The sequence below is a fragment of the Schistocerca piceifrons genome, chromosome 3 (genome assembly GCF_021461385.2).
Source record: "Schistocerca piceifrons isolate TAMUIC-IGC-003096 chromosome 3, iqSchPice1.1, whole genome shotgun sequence".
NCBI lineage: Eukaryota > Metazoa > Arthropoda > Insecta > Orthoptera > Acrididae > Schistocerca > Schistocerca piceifrons.
In genome coordinates, this window is record NC_060140.1 from 235,796,113 (window position 1) to 235,811,915 (window position 15,803).

Genomic DNA, 15,803 nt, shown 5'->3' on the forward strand with positions numbered 1-15,803 from the left:
GATTTAATTGTTTGGTGGCATATGAAACCAACAAAGGAAAGGGAATTTGGCTATTTCAGTGTCTGAATACGAATACCATCTTGTCCGCTATCGGTGAGGACCTCACGCATCTCTTCCTCAGAAATACCTCAATTTTCTACGGTCTTTTACCTTGCTGAACAATAGACATATGTTGGTATCGACGTCACCTATGTTGGTTCAGTGGTATTTAAGCTATAATTATTATGAATCACAGCTTACAGCAAAATTCCCAATTTTCCAGAGACAAACTTTCTCGAACATTACACTGTGTTTACTGGTGCAAGAATATCGAATGAATCGTCTGCAAGTGGGAAACTCTGAAAATAATAATTAAGTGCTTTGTTAACTAAGAACATCCGACTTTCCAAAGTATCGCCTTCATGGCTGTAGAGATCTGCGCCACGGTATAGTAATGTGACACGTAGTTTCCTCTGTTCTAATTACTATTGGGGCGGCGGAAACCAATATCAATCATCCAATACAGGAACTACGCCCACTGCAGTAATGTATGTCCCCAAATTGCCATCCTGCGCTAGAGAGTGGAGTTCAGTAGCAAAGCCGTAATAGCTCCCCAGATTACAAAACTGTCCATCACATACGTTGATTACCGTATAAAGCTTTGATCCTCCGTGCACATACAGTACGTCTGTATTGCTACACTTGTAAAACCGAACGCACATTGTGACGGATTAGTATATCAAACGACGTACCACACGGGTTTATTATTGTTACTAACATTATTATGTCAATAAATTTGTGTAACAAAAGAATTTCTTCCGATGCTATATGAAACTGTGGAGTAGAACAATTCACTACATGGGACGCATTACCGTGAAAATTTCAAACATTTCATATTCTCCATTACTTATTACAGAATGCTAGTTACTGTATGTGCTGCTTTTTGCATGAGATGAAGAACAGATGACCACTCTGTGAAAATACGCTCACAGAAATGATGTCAGAACTGAGTATGTGAATAAACATTGTCAACTGATTCTTAATGCCAGTACAAAGAAAGTCCGTATTCACTTCGTTATCCATAATCATCTGTCTCGATTTTTCTTCTTGTTAATCAACTGTATTTTATGTTTAGATGGAATAGCTATCCAGTTTCACTATTTACAAAAGCTCTGTTGTAGTGAAAATTAGAAACATTTTTATATTTTTTATTTACTGTACGTAAAGAATGGTTGTCGCAAATGCCTCTCTTAACTCCTTAGAATGGTCCTTTCAGTTTTTCTTTTTAAGGTTCGTCTTTGCTGTTAAATAAACTTCATGAGTATTAACAACACACACTTCGATTTATTATTTACTTATATGTTGTTTGAAGAGCTATGAAACACTTATTATCGGAAACTGCTAGTTAAAAACGGAAGTTGAAAAGCGGAAGATGGCGTCGCACTTGCGAACATTAGAGAGAGATTAAAAGCTCACAACAAAAGTTTATAGACAGTAATAAACCATTCCCTTGTCAAGCGGAATAACTGTTATTTTGAGCCGTTATTTGCTATCTTTCAAAGTTGCCTACATAATAAGGGGTATTACTGGTCCCTGACGCAGTTCGTCGAGCAGTGGTACCGCAGGCGAAGGTAATTCTAAAACTATCGCGTCTTGTACTAATGTAATGCTCGTCGAGAAAAACATCCCTCATTCCCCCGAATGATGTCGTTAAAAAAACCATCACCGACACGTTGGACTATATGCATGGCGTAAGGGAGCTCAAGAAGCATGACGATAAGGAAATGCGTGGCTATACACTGACATTTGGCTTGTAGTCTTTGGCGTAGCGCAATAATAAACATGTGATACACTGATTCTCGTCGTTGTAGCAGAAAAAAAAGACACCTGCGAAGCGACACGGTTTCATGTTTCCGATGGCGTAGCACGTGCAGTCACCTACCTTAAGCGGAAATCGATTGACATTTCCATACCGCTGCTAGCCCTAACACGTTTCCAATACGCCCCTCTAGAGTTTTTACGTACTCTTCCCCGACTCGAATATGTGAGGGTACTGCTTAATGTCCTCCTGCCTGTCCCGGTGTCCTCGGATTATTCAAGCAACAGCTCTGTCTCATCACAGCTTCCGCATTTCATTTAGCACCCTTACGCGTTTTTGGCGATGGCTTTTTCGTAGCAGCCAGTATGTCAAACAGATTTCTTTTTATTCTTCTGTTCGTCGGAATCAACTCTAACTGAACTATAGAAAAACCCCTGGCTTTAGAATACACAGATTTTACCATTGTGTTCATCGCTTTCGATTTCCAAGTCAAGTTTTCGCCAGATTTATACATCACAGTTGTAAGTGGAGTATAAAGTTAACATTTGCGCAGATGTTCACGCAAAACTTGTTAAAAAGAACAGGCAACATGAATTCTTCTCTGCAGAACCATCATTTGAAACACTAATTCGATCATTTCTGGCCCATGGTGAGGAATATAAGACCTTATTAGCTTTCAGTATCTTAAATGATGAAATACATAAAAATACAAGACCTAGTAGGAATCCTTGGATAACACAAGAAATACTGAATATAACTAATGAAGGGGAAAATTTAAAAATGCATCAAATGAAGCTGGCGAAAGAAAATACAAGCGTTTGAAAAATAAGATTGAGACGAAGTGTAAATTGCTAAGTAGGAATGGTTAGAGTACAATTCAAGGATTTGGAAGCGTTTTTCAGCAGGGGATAGATACATAACACCTGCAGAAAAATTAAAGTGGCTTTTGGAAAAAAGAGAAGCAGCTCTGCGAATATCAAGAGCTCAGATGGTAAACCAATCCTATGCAAAGAAGGGAAAGCTGATAGGTCGAAAGAGTATACAGAGGTTGTATAAAAGAGAGATGAACTTGAAAGCAATAATAAAGAAAGAACGTAGGTGAAGATGAGATGGAAGATATGACAATGCACTGACCAATAAAATTGCTACACCAAGAAGAAATGCAGATGATAAACGGGTATTCATTGGACAAATATATTATACTAGAACTGACATGTGATTACATTTTCACGCAATTTGGGTGCATAGATCCTGAGAAATCAGTACCCAGAAAACGACCTCTGGCCGTAATAACGGCCTTGATACGCCTGAGCATTGAGTCAAACAGAGCTTGGATGGTATGTACAGGTACAGCTGCCCATGCAGCTTCAACACGATGCCACAGTTCATCAAGACTAGTGATTAGCGTATTGTGACGAGCCAGTTGCTCGGCCACCATTGACCAGACTATTCAGTTGGTGAGAGATCTGGAGAATGTGCTGGCCAGGGCAGCAGTTGAACATTTTCTGTATCCAGAAAGGCACGTACAGGACCTGCAACATGCGGTTGTGCATTATCCTGCTGAAATGTAGGGTTTTGCAGGGATCGAATGAAGGGTAGAGCCACGGATGGTAACACATCTGAAATGTAACGTCCACTGTTCAAAGTGCCGTCAATGCGAACAAGAGGTGGCCGAAACGCGTAACCAATGGCACCTCATACCATCACGCCGGGTGATACGCCAGTATGGCGATGACGAATACACGCTTCCAATGGGCGTTCACCGCGATGTCGCCGAACACGGATGCAACCATCATGATGCTGTAAACAGGGCCTGGATTCATACGAAAAAATGACGTTTTGCCACTCGTGCACCCAGGTTCGTCGTTGAGTACACCATCGCAGGCGCTCCTGTCTGTGAGACAGTGTCAAGGGTAACCGCAGCCATGGTCTACGAGCTGATAGTCCATTCTGCTGCAAACGTCGTCGAACTGTGCGTGCAGATGGTTGTTGTCTTGCAAACGTCCCCATCTGTTGACTCAGGGATCGATAGGTGGCTGCACGATCCGTTACAGCCATGCGGATAAGATGCCTGTCATCTCGACTGCTAGTGATACGAGGCCGTTGGGACCCAGCACGGAGTTCCGTATTACCCTCCTGGACCCACCGAGTCCATATTCTGCGAACAGTCATTGGATCTCGACCAACGCGAACAGAAATGTCGTGATACAGTAAACCGGAATCGCGATAGACTACAATCCGACCTTTATCAAAGTCGGAAACGTGATGGTACGCATTTCTCCTCCTTACACGAGGCAGCATAACAACGTTTCACTAGGCAACGCCGGTCAACTGATGTTTGTGTATGAGAAATCGGTTGGAAACTTTCCTCATGTCAGCACGTTGTAGGTGTCGCCACTTTTGCCAACCTTGTGTGAATGCTCTGAAAAGCTAATCATTTGCATATCACAAGATCTTCTTCCTGTCGATTAAATTTCGCTCCAGTAGCACGTAATCTTCGTGGTGTAGCAATTTTAATGCCCTGTAGTGTAGAAACAAGGCCCCCGCAGTAGGCGATATTTCGTCAGAACTACTGATAGCCTTTGGAGATCCAGCCATGACAATACTCTTACATCTGGTGTCCAAAATGTATGAGTGAGGCGAAATAGCCTTGTACTTCAAGAGGAATGTAGCAATTCCAACTACAAAGAAAGTAGTTGCTGAGGGGTTTGGAAATTATCGAACTATCAGTTTAAAAAGTCATAGTATAAAATACTAAAACGAATTCTTTTCAGAAAAAGGAAAAAATTGGTAGAAGTAGACATCAGGTAAGATTAGTTTGGATCCCGAAAAAATGTAGGAACACGCGAGGTAATACTAACTCTGCGACTTATTGTAGGAGATAGGTTAAGGGAAGGCAGACCTACTTTTATAGTATTTGTGGACTTAGCGAAAGCTCTCTTTGGAATTCGAAAGGTAAAAGGGATAAAAGACAGGGAGCAAAAGGCTATTTACAAGTTGTACAGAAATCAGACGGCAGTTACAAGAGTCAGAGGACATGAAATGGAAGCAGTGGTTGAGAAGGGAGTAAGACTGGTTTGCGTCCTATCCCCGATGTTATTCAGTGTGTACATTGAACAAGCAGCAAATGAAACGAAAGAAAATTTTGAAGAAAGAATCAAAGATCAGGGAGAAGAAATAAAAACTTTGCGGTTTGCCGATGAGGTTGAAATTCTGTCAGTTGAACGAAATGGACAGAGTCTTGAAAGAAGAATACAAAGGAACATCAAAAAAAGCAAAACGAGGATAATGCAATGTAGTCGAATTAAATCAGGTGATGCTAAGGAAAGCAGATCAGGAAACGAGAGATTTAAAACAGCAGAAGTGTTTTGCTATTTGGCAGCAAAAAATTGATGATGGCCGATGTGGAGAGGATATGAACTGCATACTGGCACTGCCATGAAAAGCATTTCTGAAGAAGAGAAATTTTCTAACATCCAATATAGATTTAAATCTTAGGAAGTATTTTCTGAAGGTATTTCTCTGGAGTGTAGCTTCATATGGAAATGAAACATGGATGATAAACAGTTTAGGTAAAAAGAGAACACAAACTTTCGAAATGTGGTGGTACAGAACAATGCTGAAGACTGGATGGGTCGATCACGTAACTAATGAGGCTGTGTTAAACAGAATTGGAAGACAAGAAATTTGAGGTACAACTTGACCAAAAGAAGGGATCGAGTGGTAGGACACCATCTGAGACATCAAGGGATCACCAGTTTAGTATTGGAGGGAAGCTTAGGGGGTAAAAATTGTGGAGGGAGACAAAGAGATGAATACGGTAAGCAGATTCACAAGGATGTAGGTTGCAGTAGTTATTCGGAGACGACGAGGCTAACACAGGATAGGGTAGCGTGGAGAGCTGCATCAAGCTAGTCTTCGGACTGAACACAACAACAACGACAACAACAACAAATGATATTCTTTGGAACTTATAAATTAGTACAGGTTATTTATCTTAGACCGTACTAGTAGCAATTCAAACGCACATTGTCATACTGCACTAGATGCGATGAAGATGTACATCTCTTTTTTGGTTCGATATGTCTAAAGCAATTCAGGAACCTGGGATGTCATGGCTATAAAGACGCTAGTAGGATTAGAAAACAGACACATTTCGAGAATCGGAGCTCCCAGTAAAAATGTTACGTATGTAATGATTTGAAACTTTCCATGGACATATATGGATAAATTTAGTTAAAGATGTAGCTACGGGAATATCCTCATCCACAACTGATACTTTGCTATACAGGGAGTCGCATTTATCATGACCACCGTAAATAACTGTTTGTCCAGATGCAAATTACAAAATGTTTCAAGCAGATGTTATTTAGCCGCCAGGGGGACATCAATCTGCATGATTACCTTCGTTGTAGCTTTGTTTTTTTACAAAGATATAAAAAGCGGTATGACTTTTTTAAATGGCATTGAAATGTGCAGCAATTTGCGGAAGGGTTGCACTCCTGTCACGTTGAACGATTCTCTTCAGTCGCCGTTGGTCCCGTTCATGCAGGATGTTTTTCTAGTCGCAGCGATGTCGGAGATTTGATGTTTTATCGGATTCCTGATATTCACGGTATACTCGTGAAATGGTCGTACTGGAAAATTCCCAGTTCGTAGCTACCTCGAAGATACTGTGTCCCATCGCTCGTGCGCCGTCCATAACAATCCGTTCAAACTCACATAAATCTTGATAACCTGCCATTGTAGCAGCAGTAAGCGATCTAACAACGGCGCCAGACACTTGTTGTCTTATATAGGCATCGCCGATTGCAGCACCGTATTCTGCCTGTTTATATATCTCTGTATTTGAATACGCATGCCCATACCAGTTTCTTTGGCTCTTCAGAGTATTAATCCGTTCAGCGTTGTTGATAATGTGTGCTGTTGTCGCCTTCAGTTTGAAGATTCCTTTGATTATGCTCTCCCCGCTAATCTATCCTGTGCAAGTCTCTTCATCACTGCTTAGCTAGTGTAACATCTATGTGCTTGAATCTTCTTGCTATAGGCATGTCTTGGTCCATTTATAGTTCTTAAAACGTCGAACCGATAGGTGGTGGTCAGTTGCTGCAATGATACGTCTCATCTTTTGTGTCATAATGTTCTTTTACTCATTTAGTGTGAGTTCAGTTGAAGCAAGCTGATGTATGCTCACGTTTACAGAAAGCAATAATCAGTGACTGCGGAGATTAAGACGTATGTGTACTGTAGTCGCATGCCGATCTGTCTGTAACTTCCGCTAGGGATGAATCACAGACGGAAGCACCGACTAACCGCCTCGACTTCCTCAGTGAAGCGTTCTACACTTAACAGCGACCACCCTTTGTGGCTTAGGGCCAGGTAACGGAAGGCCGGTGCAGCAGAGCCTATAAGCTACCGGCCACGGCGTTGTCCGGGATTTGCGTACCGCCCGCGGTGAGTGCCAGAGCAGTTGCTGTGGCGTATTTCACACTAGATGCGGTCCAGTGCCTTCCCAGTAGATCAGGTAACGTAGTGGGAGAAGACTTCAGTTCGGACGACTCGGTGAACTTATCGGGTCGGTGTAACCGTTTCACGATAGAAGTTTGTTTTCAAGCTGTAAAGTCCTTCCCAGAAGCAAGTGAAATCAGGTGGCGAGCACCATGTGGAACTGTGAGAAACCGCAAAGCCCAAGTCTTCACATGGGACTGTGCAGCATGTTAGTCGTAAATTCAGAATGACACTTATTACTGGTTAATAGTAATAGTTTAGGAGAAGGGCAGAGGAGAGTGCTGGCTTCCTGAAAGTTCAAAACGGGGAGCCAGCGGGTTTATCAGAGGGAGAATGCCATAGCAGAGTCAGAAAGTCTGGAAGTCTTATTCAGTAATGTGTCCTTCCATAGGTTAACGTAGAAATCTCGGAAATTGTTAATTTACACTAAAATGCCAAAGATACTGGTATAAGCATGCGTATTCAAATACAGAGATAGGTAAAGAGGCATAATAAGGCGCTGCGGCCGGCAACGCCTATGTAAGAAAACCAGCGTTTAGCGCAGTTGTTAAATCGATTGTTGTTGTTGTTGTTGTTGTTGTTGTTGTGGTCTTCAGTCCAGAGACTGGTTTGATGCAGCTCTCCATGCTACTATATCCTGTGCAAGCTTCTTCATCTACCAGTACCTACTGCAACCTACATCCTTCTGTATCTGTTTAGTGTATTCATTTCTTGGTCTGCCTCTACGATTTTTACCCTCCACGCTGCCTCCAATGCTAAATTTGTGATCCCTTGATGCCTCAGAACATGTCCTATCAACCGGTCCCTTCTTCTTGTCAAGTTGTGCCACAAACATGGAAAATGCATGTCTGCTGGGGACTATTCAAGCTGGTGGAGGCTCTGTAATGGTGTGGGGCGTGTGCAGTTGCAGTGGTATGGGACCCCTGTTACGGCTAAATATGACTCTGACAGGTGATACGTATGTAAGCGTCTTGTCTGAACTCCTGCATCCGTTCATGTTCATTGTGCATTTCGACGGACTTGGGTAATTCCAGCAGGACAACGCAACACCCCCCACCCACCCACACACACACACACACACACACACACACACACACACAGAATATCTACAGAGTGGCTCCAGGAACAGTCTTCTGAGTTCAAACACTTCCGGTGGCCGCCAAACTCCCCAGACATAAACATTGTTGAGCATATCTGGGATGCCTTGCAACGTGCCATCCTGAAGAGACCTACACGAGCTCGTACTCTTAGGGATTTATGGACAGCCCTGCAGGATTCATGGTGTCTTTTTTCTCCAGCACAACTTCAGACATTAGTCGAGTCAATGCCACGTCGTGTTGTGACACTTCCGCGCGCTCGCGTGGGCCCTACATGATTAGGCAGGTGTACCAGTTTCTTTGGCTCCTCAGTGTATGTAAGACCATCCCATTGGGAGAGTTTTCTAAAATCGTCTAATTAGCTCACCAATGGAAAGTTGGTCTGGAGAACGAAGCAATCAGTACTTTTCCACCGGTTTCTGAACACACGACTTCTCCAAGAGAACAAAGTGATCAGGATTTCACCATCGAGAGCTGAGGCGAAGACTTCTTCACTGAGAGCCGATGGGGGCCAGGTTCTTCTCTGCCAGCAACAGTTAGCAGCACATCACTATTTCTGGCCCACTTTGTACAGAACCTAGTAAGATAACACAAGCTTACGCGAATCAGTGTGGGGACTCAGTGGTTACTGACAGGCCCGAAGTTCGGATTGTGCAGCATTTTCGGACCTTACTATGTCGTGGGGTATTTTAAGGCACATTCAGCTTATTTCTTAATGTAGTATGCATGTGTTAGGTAACCAACCTTTCGGAGAAATCACGCAATCACTTGACAGATACTGTGACTTTGTAATTGTACACATCATTTATTAGGCGACAGCCAGACGAATCCCATTTTATTACAGTCACTGCCAAGAATTTGGTATTACTCATGTTTAGTATCATATAATATCTTTACTTGCGCTTTATGATCATCAGTCCGATCGTATGATTAAATTTATGTCTGTGTGTTCCGACCACTGTTCGTAATAAATTCATCTGATTTGGAATCCCGCTTTATTTGGTAATTAGATGACCTGCTTGGCATTGATTAAATACAGCGTGTAAAGGGCATAAGTCCAGATATTTATCATGTTGACTAAGGATGGTGCACTGAACAACATTACACAAGTATTTATATCATTTTCAAACTATTAATTATAGCTATTTCAAGTTAGTATTTTTAGGTTGGTTAGTACCTCCATGGGTGTGGGTGTATGTGTATTGCATATTGTACCAGGGACCTAGAAACGACGGAGAGGCTTCGTCCAGCCGTAGCCCTCTGTGGTTCACATCTCCACAACAGGCCACAGCAGTCCACCCACCCCACCGCCGCCCCACACCGAACCTAGGATTATTGTGCGGTTCGACCCCCAGTGGATCCCCCGGGAACGTCTCATACCAGACGAGTGTAACTCCAAATGTTGGAGTGGTAGAGTAATTATGGCGTACGCGTACCTGGAGACAGTGTTTGGGCAGCGATCGCTGACATTGTGTAACTGAGGCGGAGTAAGGGGAACCAGCCCGCATTCGCCGAGGCAGATGGAAGACCGCCTTGAAAACCATTTACAGGCTGGGCGGCTCACCGGACCTCGACACTAATCCGCCAGGCGGATTTGTGCCAGGGACTGGCGTGCCTTCCCACTCGGGAAACAGCGCGTTAGACTGCGCGGGTAACCGGGCAGGCACAGTGCCTCAATGTATATGTGGAAAGAGCAAGCCGTTAATGTTTATATTCACCCGTGTAGCAGGTCAGGTGTCGACGGGTGAACGCAAAACGATTAATCTGTACTCACAGGTGTAGTCAACTTAGGGATGTAGAAATGGCCATGCAAAAACCATCAGGTTGTAAATTTTGTGACGTGTTTGCGGGAAGACAGAACAACAACCAACACATTGATGTGTGTAAATATTGTACGACACAAAAAAATATCTGTACTCATACCTGTTACACCTTACATAATACTAGATTACTTTATTTTATTACTGGAAGGTCAACCCAAGCCTCACGTCTCATTACGGCCATTTTTATTAAAAAAAGAAGTTATCCATTGCACACAATTCGTTAACTCACAGGAGCCTATGGAAGCTCGGTCACGTCTCAAACGATTGACGTCTACTATCACGTTCCTCTATAGCCAAACTGACTGCTCAGTAATGCATCCGGATACGTCGTATTAACGGATAGTTTCTTTTAGTCAAGTTATCCCATACATTTCTCTTATCACCATTAGGATTCAGTACCTGTTCATTAATTACCTCACGCAGGTACCTAATCTTCGGCAGTTTTTCCTAGGTCAAAATCAGAAGCATCTATTCTCCTCTTTTTTATACTATTTATCACCCAAGTTTTACTTCCATGGAACGCTAAACTCCAAAATAAACTTCCTGGCATATCATATCACAGGCTAACATATTTCTCTTTTTTCAGTAAAAGGGTTACTCACTACTGTCAGTCTGAGTTTTATGTCATCTCTACTTTGGCCATCATCACCTATTTTGTTGCCCTAATGACAAAACTCACCTACTGTTTCACCGTTTCATTTACTAATGTTATTACATTAGAACCGCCCGATTTATCTTCACTACAGTGAATTACATTTTTTGATGTTAACCTTTAACCTCCTTTCAAGACATAATGGATTCTGTTCACTTGCTCTTCTACGTCCTTTGCAATTTCTGAAAGAATTCAGTGTCATCGACAAACATCAATGTTGTAATGTCTTCCCCGTGAATTTTAATTGTTTCCCAATTTCTCTTTGTTTCCTATACTGCTTACTCAATCTACAGATAGAATAACAAAAATTAGGAAGGTAGGCCGTGTACCTGTCTCACTTTCTTCTGAATAACTGTTTGTCATTCGACTCAAACTGCACTGTCTCTTCTTTACAAGTTGTATAAAATCTTTTGCTGTATTTAATCCCTGGTAAGGACAAATTTTCAGCGAGTTTATTCTAGTGAACAATGCCAAGTATAGGGTCAATTTTCCCTCGCCTGCTGCTATAATTCTCCAGAAATTGAGAGTAATCTTCCCCAAGTAGGCTTCTACACTCCATTTTGCTGTAAATAATGCGTGTGAATGGTTTGGCATCATGGGTAACCGCACTGGTAGTTTAGTAATACTCATACTTGCTAACAACTGACTTGTTTAAAATCAGACAAAAAAAGACGAACTACGAAGGAATTATCCGAATGGGCCGGAAATCGGTAGATGTGATGTACACGAACAGACCAACATATGATTACAATCTCTGAAAAACTGGATGATTTATTCAAGAGAAAAAGCTTCACAAATTAAGCAAGACAATGACGCGGTGGTTCACCTCTGGCCCTTATGCACTTTGGCTTTGATTGATAGAGTTGTTGGATGTCCACCTGAGGGGTACTATGCCAAATTCTGCTCAACTGGCGCTTCAGGTCGTCAAAATTCGGAGTTGATTTCAGGGCCCTGCCCATAAAGTTGAAAACGTTTTCAATTAGAGATAGATCAGGCAATCTTCCTTGCCAAGGTAGAGTTTGGCAAGCATGAAGAACAGTAGTAGAAACTCACGCCGTGTGTTCGCGTGAACTTGGTGAAATATAGGCCCGGGATGGCTTGTCATGAAGAGCAACAAAACGGAGCGTAGAATATCGTAGACATATCGCTATGCTGTTGCAGTGCCGCAGATGGGAAACAAATGGGTCATGCTCTGAAATGAAGTTGCACCAAAGACCCTCACGCCTGGTTGTCAACCGAGCGAAGTGGCGCAGTGGTTAGCACACTGGACTCGCATTCGGAAGGACGACGGTTCAATCCCGCGTCTGGCCATCCTGATTTAGGTTTCCCGCGATTTCCCTAAATCGCTCCAGGAAAATGACGGGATGGTTCCTTTGAAAGGGCACGGCCGAATTCCTTCCCCATCCTTCCCTAATCAGATGAGACCGATGACCTCGCTGCTTGGTCTCTCCCCCCCAAACACTCCAATCCAATCCTGGTTGTCAGGCCGTTTCGCTAGCGACAGTTAGGCTGGTACTGCACCGCTGTGTGGGGCGTCTCCAGATGCGTCTTCGCTGATCATCGCAGCCTGGAACCTAGTGGGTTCAAGTATAATTGTCTTCAGTGATGAGTGCACTTTCGAAGTGAGCCCCGATGACCAGGGAAGACGTGTTTGGAGATGTCTCACACAGCGACTGAAGACCATCCTGACGGTTCTACAGCCAGGACGGACGGTCTGGGGTGCCATTTCATTTCATAGCACGACGCCTTTGCTTGTCATTCTTACATCACAGCAATACGTCGACGATATCCTACGCCCCGTTTTGTTGCCAATCATGGCAAGCCATCCTGGGCTTACATTTGAGCAAGATAATCGCTGCTCGAAAACGACTGTTTCTATTGCTTCTCGTTGTGCTTGCCAAACTTTATCTTACCCAGGAAGGTGCCCGGACCTCTCCCCAGTTGAGAACGTATCGAATATTACGGGCAGGGCCCTCCAACCATCTTGGAATTTTGACGATCTAACACTCCATTTGGACATAATTTGCACGATATCTCTCAGGAAATCCAGCAACTCTATCAATCAATGTCAAGCCGAATAATTGCTCATATGAGGTCCAGAAGTGGACCAAGGCGTTATTGACTTGCTCATTTTGCGAAGCTCTTTCTCTTCAATAAATCATCCATTTTTTCTAAAACTGTTATCAGTTTTTTGTCTTTATAACTACATCACGTCCGCCGATTTCCGCCCCATTTGGATAATTCCGTCGAGATACGTCGTTTTCTTTTGCTTAGAGTGTATATGATAACGCTGTACAGGTCCTATGCCGGACGTTATCATGCACGTGATCAGGAAGAAGGAGGAGGAGGAGGAGGAGGAGGAAGAGAAGAAGATGAAATACAGATAAGAATATTGCTAAATAAAGAAAATCAGTGTTTACCTGTCCTGGGTGAAAGAAACAAGTGAGGGAACTTTCCCAGAAATACTGCGAAGACACAACGGAGAAGATATCTCGGTATGGTGGAACTAGTCAAGTGATTTAAAAAAATAGTATTTGCGTCTGGCGCTGGCAAGTTGGAATGCGGTCGTCGTCTCTTCACCAGAGATGCAGATCGACCTGAAAATTCTAGAGTAACCCCTCCAGTAAAACCAGTTTTTTTTTACAAACTCAACCACGTAATTGCAAGCATAAAAATGGAGCACTTTGGTAAACTCTGAAAATGCTCTTTGCTATACACTAAAGTGACAAAACTCATGAGATACTTCCTAATATCGTGTCGGACGTCCTTTTATCCGGGGCCGGCCAGAGTGGCGGAGCGGTTAAAGGCGCTACAGTCTGGAACCGCACGACCGCTACGGTCGCAGGTTCGAATCCTGCCTCGGGCATGGATGTGTGTGATGTCCTTAGGTTAGTTAGGTTTAAGTAGTTCTAAGTTCTAGGGGACTTATGACCACAGCAGTTGAGTCCCATAGTGCTCAGAGCCATTTGAACCATTTGTTTTTATCCGGGGCAGTGCCGCAACTCGATGTGGTATGCACTAAACGTGTCGTGGGGAGTCCCCTACTGAAATACTGAGTCATGCTACCTCTGTAGCCGTCAATAATTGTAATGTCGGTGGAAGGTTTCGTACACGAACTGATCTCTCGATTATGTGCAATAAATGTTAGATGGGATTCATGGTCGACGATTTGGGTGGCCCACTCCTTCGCTCAAATTGTCCAGAACGTTCTCCAAAGCAATTGTGAACAATTTTTGGCCGCTGAAATGACGCGTTAACGTCCATAACATAAAGGGCTGCAAATGGTGGCCGACATAATTATCTCCAGTCAATGATCGGTTCTGTTGGACTAGAGGACCCCGTCAGTTCCATGTAAACACAGCCCACAACATTATGGAGCCACCGCGAACTTGTACAGTGCCTTTTTGACAGCTTGGGTCCGTGGCTTCGTGAGGTCTGCGCCACACTCGAACTCTACCTTCAGCTCTTACCACCTGCAATTGGGAGTCATTTGACCAGGCCATGGTCCTCCAGTCTAGGGTCCAATCGGTATGGTACGAGCCCAGCAGACGCGCTGCACGCTATGTCGTGCTGTTAGCAAAGGCACTCGTATTGGTCGCCTGCTGACATAGCCCATTATCGCCAAATTTCGCCGCACTGTCCTAACGGATATGTTCTACGTACGCCCTACATTGATTTCCGCTGCAGTAAAACGCAATGTTGCTTATCTTTCAGCACTGATGAATCTATCGCAATCACGCTGCTATTGGACTTCAAGTGAAAGCCCTCGGTGATCGGCTTGTCCGTGGTGATACGGAATGCCTGAAATTTGCTAATCTCAGCGCACTATTGACACTGCGGTTCTCGGAATACTGAATTCTCTAAAGATGTCCCATGCGTCTAGCTCCAACTACGATTCCGCGTTCAAAGTCTGTTCATGCGCGCCGTGCGGCCATTATCACGGCGGACACCTTTTCGCAAGTTCCACATGAGTAATAATGGCAGCTACGCCAGTTCACTGCCCTTATATCCCTGTGTACGCGATATTGCCACCATCTGTGATTGTGCATACCGCTATCCTATGACTTTGTGTCTCCTCAGCGTTAGTCACATGGTCGAGTACCACCCAAACGCGAATAATAATTACACTACTGGCCATTAAAATTGCTAAAACACGAAGATGACGTGCTACAGACGCGAAATTTGACCGACAGGAAGAAGATGCGATGATATGCAAATGATTAGCTTTTCAGAGCATTCACACAAGGCTGGCGCCGGTGGCGACACCTACAACGTGCTGACATGAGGAAAGTTTCCAACCGATTTCTCATACACAAACAGCAGTTGACCGGCGTTGCCTGGTGGAACGTTGTTGTGATGCCTCGTGTAAGGAAGACAAATGCGTACCACCTCGTTTCCGACTTTGATAAAGGTCGTATTGTAGCCTATCGCGATTGCGGTTTATCGTAACGCGACATTGCTACTCGCGTTGGTCGAGATCGAATGACTGTTAGGAGAATATGGAATCGGTGGATTCAGGAGGGTAATACGGAACGCCGTGCTGGGTCCCAACGGCCTCGTATCACTAGCAGTCGAGATGACAGGCATCTTATCCGCATGGCTGTAACGGATCCCTGGGTCAACAGATGGGGACGTTTGCAAGAGAACAGCCATCTGCACGAACAGTTCGATGACGTCTGCAGCACCATGGAGTATCAGCTCGGAGACCATGTCTGCGGTTACCCTTGACGCTGCATCACAGACAGGAACGCCTGCGATGGTGTACTCAACGACGAACCTGGGTGCACGAATGGTCAAACGTCATTTTTTCGGATGAATCTAGGTTCTGAATACGGCATCATGATGGCCGCATCCGCGTTTGGCGACATCGCGGTGAACGCACACTGGAAGCGTGTATTCGTCATCGCTATACTGGCCTATCACCC